This window comes from Rhinopithecus bieti, unplaced genomic scaffold (genome assembly GCF_001698545.2).
Source record: "Rhinopithecus bieti isolate Rb0 unplaced genomic scaffold, ASM169854v2 scaffold_29388, whole genome shotgun sequence".
Classification (NCBI taxonomy): Eukaryota; Metazoa; Chordata; class Mammalia; order Primates; family Cercopithecidae; genus Rhinopithecus; species Rhinopithecus bieti.
In genome coordinates, this window is record NW_016813389.1 from 2,355,883 (window position 1) to 2,365,412 (window position 9,530).

Here is a 9,530-nt window from a genome sequence, read left to right on the forward strand (position 1 = left end):
TTTTTTTTTGAGACAGGGTCTCAGGGTCTCACTCCATCACCCAGGCTAGAGTGCAGTGATGGGATCTCGGCTCAGTGCAGCCTCTGCCTCCTGGGTTCAAGCAATTCTCCCTCAGCTTCCCAAGTAGCTGGGACTATAGGCGCCTGCCACCACAGCGCCTGGCTACTTTTTGTATTTTTAGTAAAGATAGGGTTTCACCAAGTTGGCCAGGCTGGTCTTGAACTCCTGACCTTAGGTGATTCACCCACCTCAGCCTCCCAAAGTGCTGGAACTACAGGCATGAGCCACCATGCCTGGCCAAGCCTACACTGTTTTGAAGCGTCTATTATTATTATTATTATTTTTCACAAGAAATCCTTTTTCACTGAAGAGACATTAGAAAATATGCTTTATGAGAAAACCTCAATTAAAAGTTTATTTTAAAACCACCTTATATATGACTCAGATATAATCACAGTGAGCATTTTAGTGTCCAGAGTGATTTTAAAATAATTGAACACTTACAAAACTTCACACGCAGTAAACTGAGTCACACAGAAATATATAATTAAAACCAATTTATAAACGAACTATCACTGTTATTAATATTTCTTTCTTTCTTTTTTTTCCAAGATGGAGTCTCCCAGGCTGGAGTGCAGTGGCGTGATCTCAGCTTACTGCAACCTCTGTCTCCTGGGTTCAAACAATTCTTGTGCCTCAGCCTCCCAAGTAGCTGGGATTATAGGTGCTCGCCACCACGCCTGGCACATTTTTGTACTTTTAGTAGAGATGGGGTTTCACCATGTTGGACAGGCTGGTCTTGAACTCCTGACCTTGTGATCCACCCGCCTTGGCCTCTCAAAGTCCTGGGATTACAGGCATGGGCCACTGTGCCCGGCCAATATTTCCATCATAGAAATGCTTGACATGTACCCTGACACATCCCATGGTGAATGCTGATCCATTGTCTAATTTTTCACAGTCCCCTTTTGCAAATCACCACGTCATGTTATTTCCATGACAAGCTTGTCAAAGTGACAAGAGCCTTCCTGTGATGTAATCCCCCTTTCTATTAGCTCTGCTGGGAAATGGACTTCTTTCTTCTATAGGGCTGTTCCTTGTGCCTACGCTGTAGTAATTATATCCAATTTGTGTTCTATCATTTTAATGATTTATTTGCCTCCTCAGGTTCCTGATAGCTCATAATTCCTAGATCACTTGCAGTTATGTAAGTCATTGACTTATTCAGAAACTGAGATGAGGTTTATTTTCCACATCACTAAATGTTGAGCCATCATTTTTCATAGCTGCATAATGCTCCATCACATGGCTGGGCCATAATTTAACCAGTTCCACCGTGTTGGACACTCAGATTTTTGGAAATTTGGGGAAGATGTTAAAAAATTATCTATTATGAGCCAGGCACAGTGGCTCATGCCTATAACCCCAGCACTTTAGGAGGCTGAGGCAAGTGGATCACTTGAGGTTAGGAGTTCAAGACCAGCCTGGGCAACATGGTGAAACCCCATCTCTACAAAAAATATAAAAATCAGCCAGATGTGGTGGTGGGCACCTGTAATCCCAGCTATTTGGGAGGCTGAGGCAGGATAATTGTTTGAACCTGGGAGGCGGAGGTTGCAGCCGAAATCATTCCACTGCACTCCAACCTGGGCGACAGAGTGAGACTCTGTCTGAAAAACAAAACAAATTATCTATTATGGAAACATTCATACACAGTGGTAGAGAGAATAGTGTAATGCTGGCCGGGTGCAAGTGGTCACTCACACCTATAATCCCAGTGCTTTGGGAGGCCAAAGTGGGAGGATTGCTTTAGGCCAGAAGTTCGAGTCCAGCCGAGGCAACACAGAGAGACTGTCTCTACAAAAAGTATAAAAATTAGCCAGGTGTGGTGGCACATACCTGTAGTCCCAGCTACTCAGGAAGCTGAGGCAGGAGGATCGCTTGAGCTCAGGAGTTAAAGGCTACAGTGAACTAGGATTGTACCATTACACTCCTGCCTAGGTGACAGTGTGAGACTCTATCTCTTTAAAAAAAAAAAAAAAAGTGTAATGTTTTGTACCCATCACTCAGCTTCCGAATCCCCAGTTCCCTGCCAGTCCTGTACCATCTGTGCCCTCCCCCTCCCACCCCCACTCCTGTTATTTTGAAGCAAATTCAAGACATCATCATACTTAATCCATTTCAAAGTGTATTTCTAAGGCCGGGCGCGGTGGCTCAAGCCTGTAATCCCAGCACTTTGGGAGGCCGAGACGGGCGGATCACGAGGTCAGGAGATCGAGACCATCCTGGCTAACACGGTGAAACCCCGTCTCTACTAAAATACAAAAAACTAGCCGGGCAAGGTGGCAGCACCTGTAGTCCCAGCTACTCGGGAGGCTGAGGCAGGAGAATGGCGTGAACCCGGGAGGCGGAGCTTGCAGTGAGCTGAGGTCTGGTCACTGCACTCCAGCCTGGGTGACAGAGCGAGACTCCGTCTCAAAAAACAAAAAAACAACAACAACAACAAAAAACAAAGTGTATTTCTAAAAGATAAAGATTCTTTAAAAAATTCATAAAGCAAAAAAAATCAATAATTCCTTAATATCCTCTGATCTCTAGTTGCTATTCTAGTTTTCTGTTATCTCACCTTTTTTTTTTTTTTTTTTAAACTGAAATCAGACTCAGAATAAAGTCTACCCATTGCAATTGGTTGATAGGTCTCTTAAATGTATTTAGGCTACGTGCAATGGCTGACACCTGTAATCCTAGTGCTTTGGGAGGTCGAGGCATGTGGATCACTTGAGTCCGAGAGTTCAAGACCAACCTCGGCAACATGGTGAAACCCTGTCTCTACCAAAAATACAAAAATGAGCTGGGCGTGGTGGCACGTGCCTGTAGTCCTACTTACTCAGGGGTGCTAAGGCAGCAGGATTGCTTGAACCAGGGAGGTTGAGGCTGCAGTAAGCTGAGATTGCACCACTGCACTCCAGCCTGGGTGACAAAGTGAGATTTTATCTCAAAAAAAAAAACCTTTTAAATTTTATTTATTATTTATGTTTGTTTTTTTTGTTTTTTTCTTTTGAGATGGGGTCTCACTCTTGCTGCCCAGGCTGGAATGAATGGCGTGATCTCGGCTCACAGCAACCTCTGCCTCCCAGATTCAAGCGATTCTCCTGCCTCAGCCTCCCGAGTAGCTGGGACTACAGGCACGCACCACCACGCCCAGCTAATTTTTGTATTTTTAGTAGAGACGGGGTTTCACCATGTTGGCCAGGCTGGTTTCGAACTCTTGAACTCAGGTGATCTGCCTACCTTGGCTTCCCAAAGGGTTGGGATTACAGGCGTGAGCCACCTCACCTGGCCTGAGTATCGATTTTGGGTTCTTTGGGTATATACCTAGGAGTGGAGTTGCTGGCTCATATGGTTAACTCTATGTGTAACTTTTTGAGGAACCACCAAAGTGAGCTCCAAAGTAGTGACAGCATTTTGCATTCCCACCAGCAATGGACAGAGGTTCAGGTTTCCCCACATCCTTGCCAACACTTGTTATTTTCCATGAAAAAAAAAAAAAGGATAGCTATCCTAGCAGGTGTGAAGTCGTTGCCTCACTGTGGTTTTTGTTGTTGTTGTTGTTGTTGTTTGAGACAGGGTCCCACTCCGTCTCCCAGGCTGGAGTGCAGTGATGCAATCTTGGCTCACTGCAACCTCCGCCTCCCAGGTTCAAGTCATTCTCCTGCCTGAGCCTCCCAAGCAGCTGGAATTACAGATGCGTGCCACCATACCCGGCTAATTTTTGTATTTTTGGTAGAGACCAGGTTTCACTGTGTTGGCCAGGATGGTCCTCAGCTCCTGGCCTCAAGCGATCCTCCTGCCTCGGCCTCTCAAAGTGCTGGATTTACAGGTTTGAGCCACTGCTCCTGGCCCTCCCTGTGGTTTTAATGTGTGTTTCCCTAATGACCAGGGATGTTGGACATCTTTTCATGCGTTTATTGACTGTTCTATAAGTTGTTTTTAATGGCTTGTAAACTGTTTTATCCTGTGGGTATGTCCGAATGTATTCTACCACTCCCCTGATACTGGACACTTAGATTATTGTCTCTGCTTCCATTTTTGTTTACTGTTTTCTGCTATTACAGATGATGCAGTGGTAAACATTTATTTATTAAGGATAAATATAGAGTGGGCACAGTGCCTCACACCTGTAATCCCAGCACTTTGGGAAGCTGAGGCGGGTGGATCATGAGGTCAGGAGTTCGAGACCAGCCTGGCCAAGATGGTGAAACCCTGTCTCTACTAAAAAATACAGAAAAAAAAAAATTAGCCAGGCATGGTGGCAGGCGCCTGTAATCCCAGCTACTTGGGAGGCTGAGGCAGGGGAATCACTTGAACCCGGGAGGCCGGAGTTTGCAGTGAGCCGAGATTGGTGCACTGCATCCAGCCTGGGTGACGAGTGAGACTCCAAACTCAAAAAAAAACAAAAAAAAAATTAAGGCCGGGCGCGGTGGCTCAGCCTGTAATCCCAGCACTTTGGGAGGCCAAGACGGCGGATCACGAGGTCAGGGAGACTCGAGACCATCCTGGCTAACAGGATGAAAACCCCATCTCTACTAAAAAAAATACCAAAAAAAAATTAGCCAGGCAGGTGGCGGGCGCTGTAGTCCCAGACTACTCGGAGAAGCTGAGGCGACCGAGAATGGTGTAAACCCGGGAGGGCGGAGCTTCAGTGAGCTGAGATCCGGCCACTGCACTCCAGCCTGGGCGGACAGAGCGAGACTCCCTTCTCAAAAAAAAAAAAAAGAAGAAGAAGAAGAACCCAATGGGTGCCTCAGATGTTATGCACATTTTTAGGACTTCTGACATAGAATGCCGCCTTACCCTCCATCGACCTTCCTGCCAGCTCCACGTGCCTATCCTCTGTGGCCAGACCTTAACTCGTATCCCCTGTAGCTGGATCTTAACCCATCTTGCCTCCTTGTGTCTTCCAGATGCCTGGGAACCACTCACCTCCTTCTGTGCCATGAGGCCACCTCAGCCCCGATACCAACCCCGTGCGTCCACCCAGCCTTCTTCCGTGTCCACACACAGCCGGCTGCCCTTGACCCGGGAGGCCCCGGCTCTCCTTTCCCCGTCCTGCACCCATCCCCCGCCTGAAGCCACCGGCTCCAATTGCCAGCAACCTCTGCTTGTCCGGAAAACGACAACACGAAACGGAAAAGGCTACAGCCCTCTGCAAAACCAAGGACTTGGCTGCCTCGCAGGCAGCCTCTCCATTCCTCCTGCTCTCTTGCGCGTGTGCTTTTGTTTTTTATTTTGAACAGACGTTTCAAAAGAAAAAAAACAACTACCTTCTGTCCTAGAAGACACAGACTGACAGATGGGGCGAAGGCCTGGGGACCTCAGAGAACTCTGCCTTGCCCTCGTCCCTCGTCCTTCGGCAGCCGGAGAGGCTGTAGGTGGGCTGAGGGTGTCTGGGGGTTCTGCCTGGTCAACGTTATTTGTCGTCCCATCTTTTAGCAGCAAAACCACCTGCGTGGCTAGGATGATTAATTATGAGGATGATGATTTTTTTGTGATAGCAGTATTGTGCTTTTTGTGGGGAAAGTGAGGTTTTTTTTTTTTTATATATATATATACATATATAATTGATATCTTTTATTTATTGGTTGTTAACTGTTGCTGCTGCCTGGTGTGTCCTGAGCTCCCAGGGCTGCGGGCCCACCGTTTACATGTGCACGCCCTGACCCACCTGCCCACGCTGACTTGGGAGGATGGTGGCCTGCAGCGGCCAAGAAGCCAAAAAAATTTTTTTTTTCAGATACTGTGTTTGATTTTTGGAGAGGGGAGAGGTGGAAATTCCTAAATGGCTAATGCACTGTTCCCTCCAGCCCGAATGCCTCCTGCCGAACCCCTTTGCCTCCGTCCCCCCATCCTTGTTCTCCTCTGGGTCCATAACATTTTTTCCGAGGATGAACAGGGGACATCTTTAGGTTTTTCAACTCTTGCTTTGGTGTTTGCCGCAGCATGGAAAACAGAGCGCCTAAGGCTGGGAGCCAGAAGAAGGGGCATTGGGTACCCAGGCAGAGTCGGGAGAGGTGGTCTTTGAAGTTAAGTTAGCAGAAATAAAGGGGACGCCCACCTACTTGGGCTGGGGAGGGATTTGAAAATAGTTCATGCCTCTCTCCTGCTCTGCCTTCCCGCCTTCCTATCTGCTTTTTCCAGTAAACTGCATGGCGTCCTTCCCTGGCCCTCTCTTGGCTCAAAGGCTGGGAGGGAGGAAAGGAGAGAAGAGTTCCGGGCAATCCCATCAAAGTAGTCCCTACTCCTGTGGCTGTGGCCCACATGTCTTAACGGAGGCTTCCAGCTCTGCCTGCCACTGAGGCAGGCGCATTCCCAGGACCATCCCCAGAAATGTGAGGCCACCCTGGGTCAGAGGTAGGAGCCCGAGGTCCGGCCTTTGCTCTTTGATTGTGGGCAGCCTCCTGCCCTCTCTGGGTCTCAGTTGCCCCGTCTGCAGAGCGAGGAGGCCTGGGCTGGTTGGTCTTGAAGGCCCTTTTCCATGCTGACATGGTGTCATTCTAGGCCTGGGGTTCAGTTTCCTGTGGCTGGTGATTGTGTGGTTAAGTTTGCTCGACCCCAACAGCCTCAGGGACTGTCTGAGTCACAGCACAGCTCCTATTGCGTGGCTGCTGGTGTGTGGGGTCTGTTCCAACAGATAGATGTGTCATATGGCACACCTTGTCCCTTCCCGCAGCATTTCCTGGTCCCCCCCAGGCCCTTGAGCTCCCTTTGGGGCCCAGAAGGAGTCCTTGCCCAGGGAAGGCTTGAGGTAAGAAGCCGCTTCTCAGACTGTCAGGGCCAGGCCTGGGTCTAGAATTCTTGCTGCTGCTTTGCAAAGTCAACAGCCTATCATCCCATGTTTTAGAGGGGACACTTAGGTCCTCGGTTTCCACCCTCAGCAAGCAGGCCTCCAGCCCGAGGAAGGCCTCCACTGGAGCGACGTTGCTATGTGGGGCTGCGTGGCTGTTCCCCTTGGCTGGAGCATTCAGCCAACCCCAGCATCACCCCTTCAGCCCCCTAGGGCTGCATGCTGGCCCCACTCTAACCCCCCTCCCCCACCAACATCCTGCAGGGATGGGGTCAGTGGTTCCACCTTCACAGGCCACTTTGAAGGGCAGATTCTTTGAGGCCCCTGCCGGTCGGCTCCCTGCTCAGCCACTGGCCTGGGCTACCTGGGACTCAGCACCAATGGCTGAAGTTTCTCATCTGGGCTCTGACCTGGGGTCTGGGGCAGGGGATGAACATGGTGACTCGGGGCTGAGAGGATGAAGGAGGTCTTTCCCAGGTCCAATTACTTTTCTTTGGCCTCTGCCTGAGGCTCGATTTGCCTCTCTGGTCCAATGGGACTGACACTGTTGTACAGCTTGGCCTGTGGCTGAGGGTGTCTGGGGTTAAGCATGTGGACCCCTTCAGTGTGTCCGGCCTTCCTCCATCATCCTGCCCTTTGGCCTTTTGGTTTGAAGCCACAGGTGTGGCTTCTGGCCTTAGCAGACGGTATCCTTGTGGACCGCAGCCCAGCGTGCCAGTGGGCCCACACCCCGAGCCAGCCCAGAGCCGCCGGAAGGGCCACCCTTCCCGGCCCTGGTGGGGCGCTGGACACTGGCCATTTTCACTGGAGGTTGCCCAGCAGGGACTGATCTCTGCCCCTTCCTCTCCCCAGGCCTCTAGCTGCAGTGATGCTGCAGAATCCTAAGCCAGGTGCCTCCTGAGCAGCCCGTGCGCCTCTCCACAGCGGCGTTTGCCACCCAATGCGGCTCCTTTTCAGATGCTCTGATGCAGAGGGCACGCCCATAGTCCCTCTGCAGAGCCTCACACTGGGGCCAGGGCAGGCACCAGCCCCAGGCAGCCAGTCGGCCACGGCCTGGCGTCTTCCTCGTTGCGTCTGCTCCTCACTTTGTGTTGATGCTGACTTAGAAGAATGTTCCGATTTTCCGTGATCTAAGCAGGCCACGTTTAAAATAACATCAAGACAAGCATACGTGTCATCCTCTGTACTGACATCTCTTCCCCTGAAATGCTTTTCAATTTGACAGCCCATTTCCTAGACAAGTGCACCTGGGGTTTCAGGAACTTTGTCTCTTTTGGGAGGGGGTTGGTGGGGAGGTCAGGATGCCTGGGATCCCTTCCTGGAAAGGCAGCTTCTCTCTGGGAAAAGCCTCCATTCCCTGCCCGCCAGGCAGAAAGTCACCCTGTCCCCAGCGCGGTTTCAGCATTTGATTTTAAGGGATCTAAGGAAGCGCGGCGCGCCCCCTGGTGCTGGTGAGCCGCCAACGCACCTGGGGCTGCAACCCCACCCCACCGGATGGGTGGTCGGGAGGGAGGCTGGAGTGGGGAGGTGAGGAGGGAGCTGTGAGTCCTCAGAGGCCGTGGGCCACCACATTTCTGGCAACGTTTCCCAGACACCCCTCTGCTAGGCCATCCCTGGATAGCAAGTGAATTAACTTAAGGGCACTGTGATGGGAAGCCTTGCCCCCCCGCCCCCCGCCTTTTTTTTTTTAATATCTGCGGAAAAAACCCAATGGTTAATTTTTGAATGAATAAAAGGCTTTTGTTGAATAAACAGCTGGTCCCATCTTCTGTCTTGGCATCTTAGCATCCAGGCTCAGGCTCTGCCCCTTCTCCAGGATGGTGTAGCCGTGAGTCGCCCTCCCCAGCCTGCACAGTCCCCCGTTGTCCCTGTTTCTGCAGTGGTCCCTGGCCCGAGGGAGGCCCACCTCACTCCCAGCCTGACTCAGTGGCCGGCTTCCTCCAGGACTTTGCACAAGTCACTTCTGCTCACTGGGTCTCAGTTTCCCCATCCCTTGGATGGGAGCAAGAGTTTCTGCTGGGCCTGCCTCGCAGGGGCCTGGTGAGACCCGAATGTGAGTGTCATCATCAAAGCCCGTCGAAAAGGCAGAGGCTGGTGCCCAGGGGTAGCGGTTTGGACTGCTGCTGCCTCCCACCTGGAGCCTGCCACTTGGGAGAGAAATTGGTGTAATGCTTGCAAAAACAAACAAAAGGCAGTGTCTTCTGGCTGTGGTTATTTTCTTTCCTGCTTGCCTTCCCAGCCCCCTTTGAGTCTCTTTTTGGGGTGCTGTCCTGTCTGAACCTGCCGGTGTGTGTCTCTGGGGCCAGGTCAAGGCAAGGCCTAGGGGTGGACAGGGGCCGTGTAGCATGCCCCAGCCTCCCCAAGTTCCTACTGTATGTCGTCCATGTCACGCCAATTAAACACGCTTCCTGGACTTGTCCTCGCCTCCCTGTGTGGGCCTGTTGCTTCGTCTGTTTCCATTCTTTCTTTTCCGTTTCGTTTTAGGTTTCTTCCCCTTGTGACACCCTTTCTCTGGCTTTGGGTATTGTCTTCTCAGTTTCCTGAAGAGAAAGAATGTGTAGGCTGGGCACAGTGGCTCACACCTGTAATCCCAGCACTTTGGGAGGCCAAGTTGGGCGCATCACCTGAGGTCTGGAGTTAGAGACCAGCTTGGCCAACATGGTGAAACCCTGTCTCTACTAAAATA

At 50.9% G+C, this 9,530-nt stretch overlaps 1 protein-coding gene across 1 annotated transcript in view; it reads left to right on the forward strand.

Moving 5' to 3' along the window:
- NCS1 (neuronal calcium sensor 1) overlaps window positions 1-9,268 on the forward strand; it is a 38,963-nt gene extending 29,695 nt beyond the window's left edge. The window contains exon 8 of the mRNA XM_017848352.1: window positions 4,965-9,268. The gene's annotated coding sequence lies outside the window, so the exon portion shown is untranslated. The remainder of the gene's footprint in view (window positions 1-4,964) is intronic.
- Window positions 9,269-9,530: the final 262 nt, after the last annotated feature.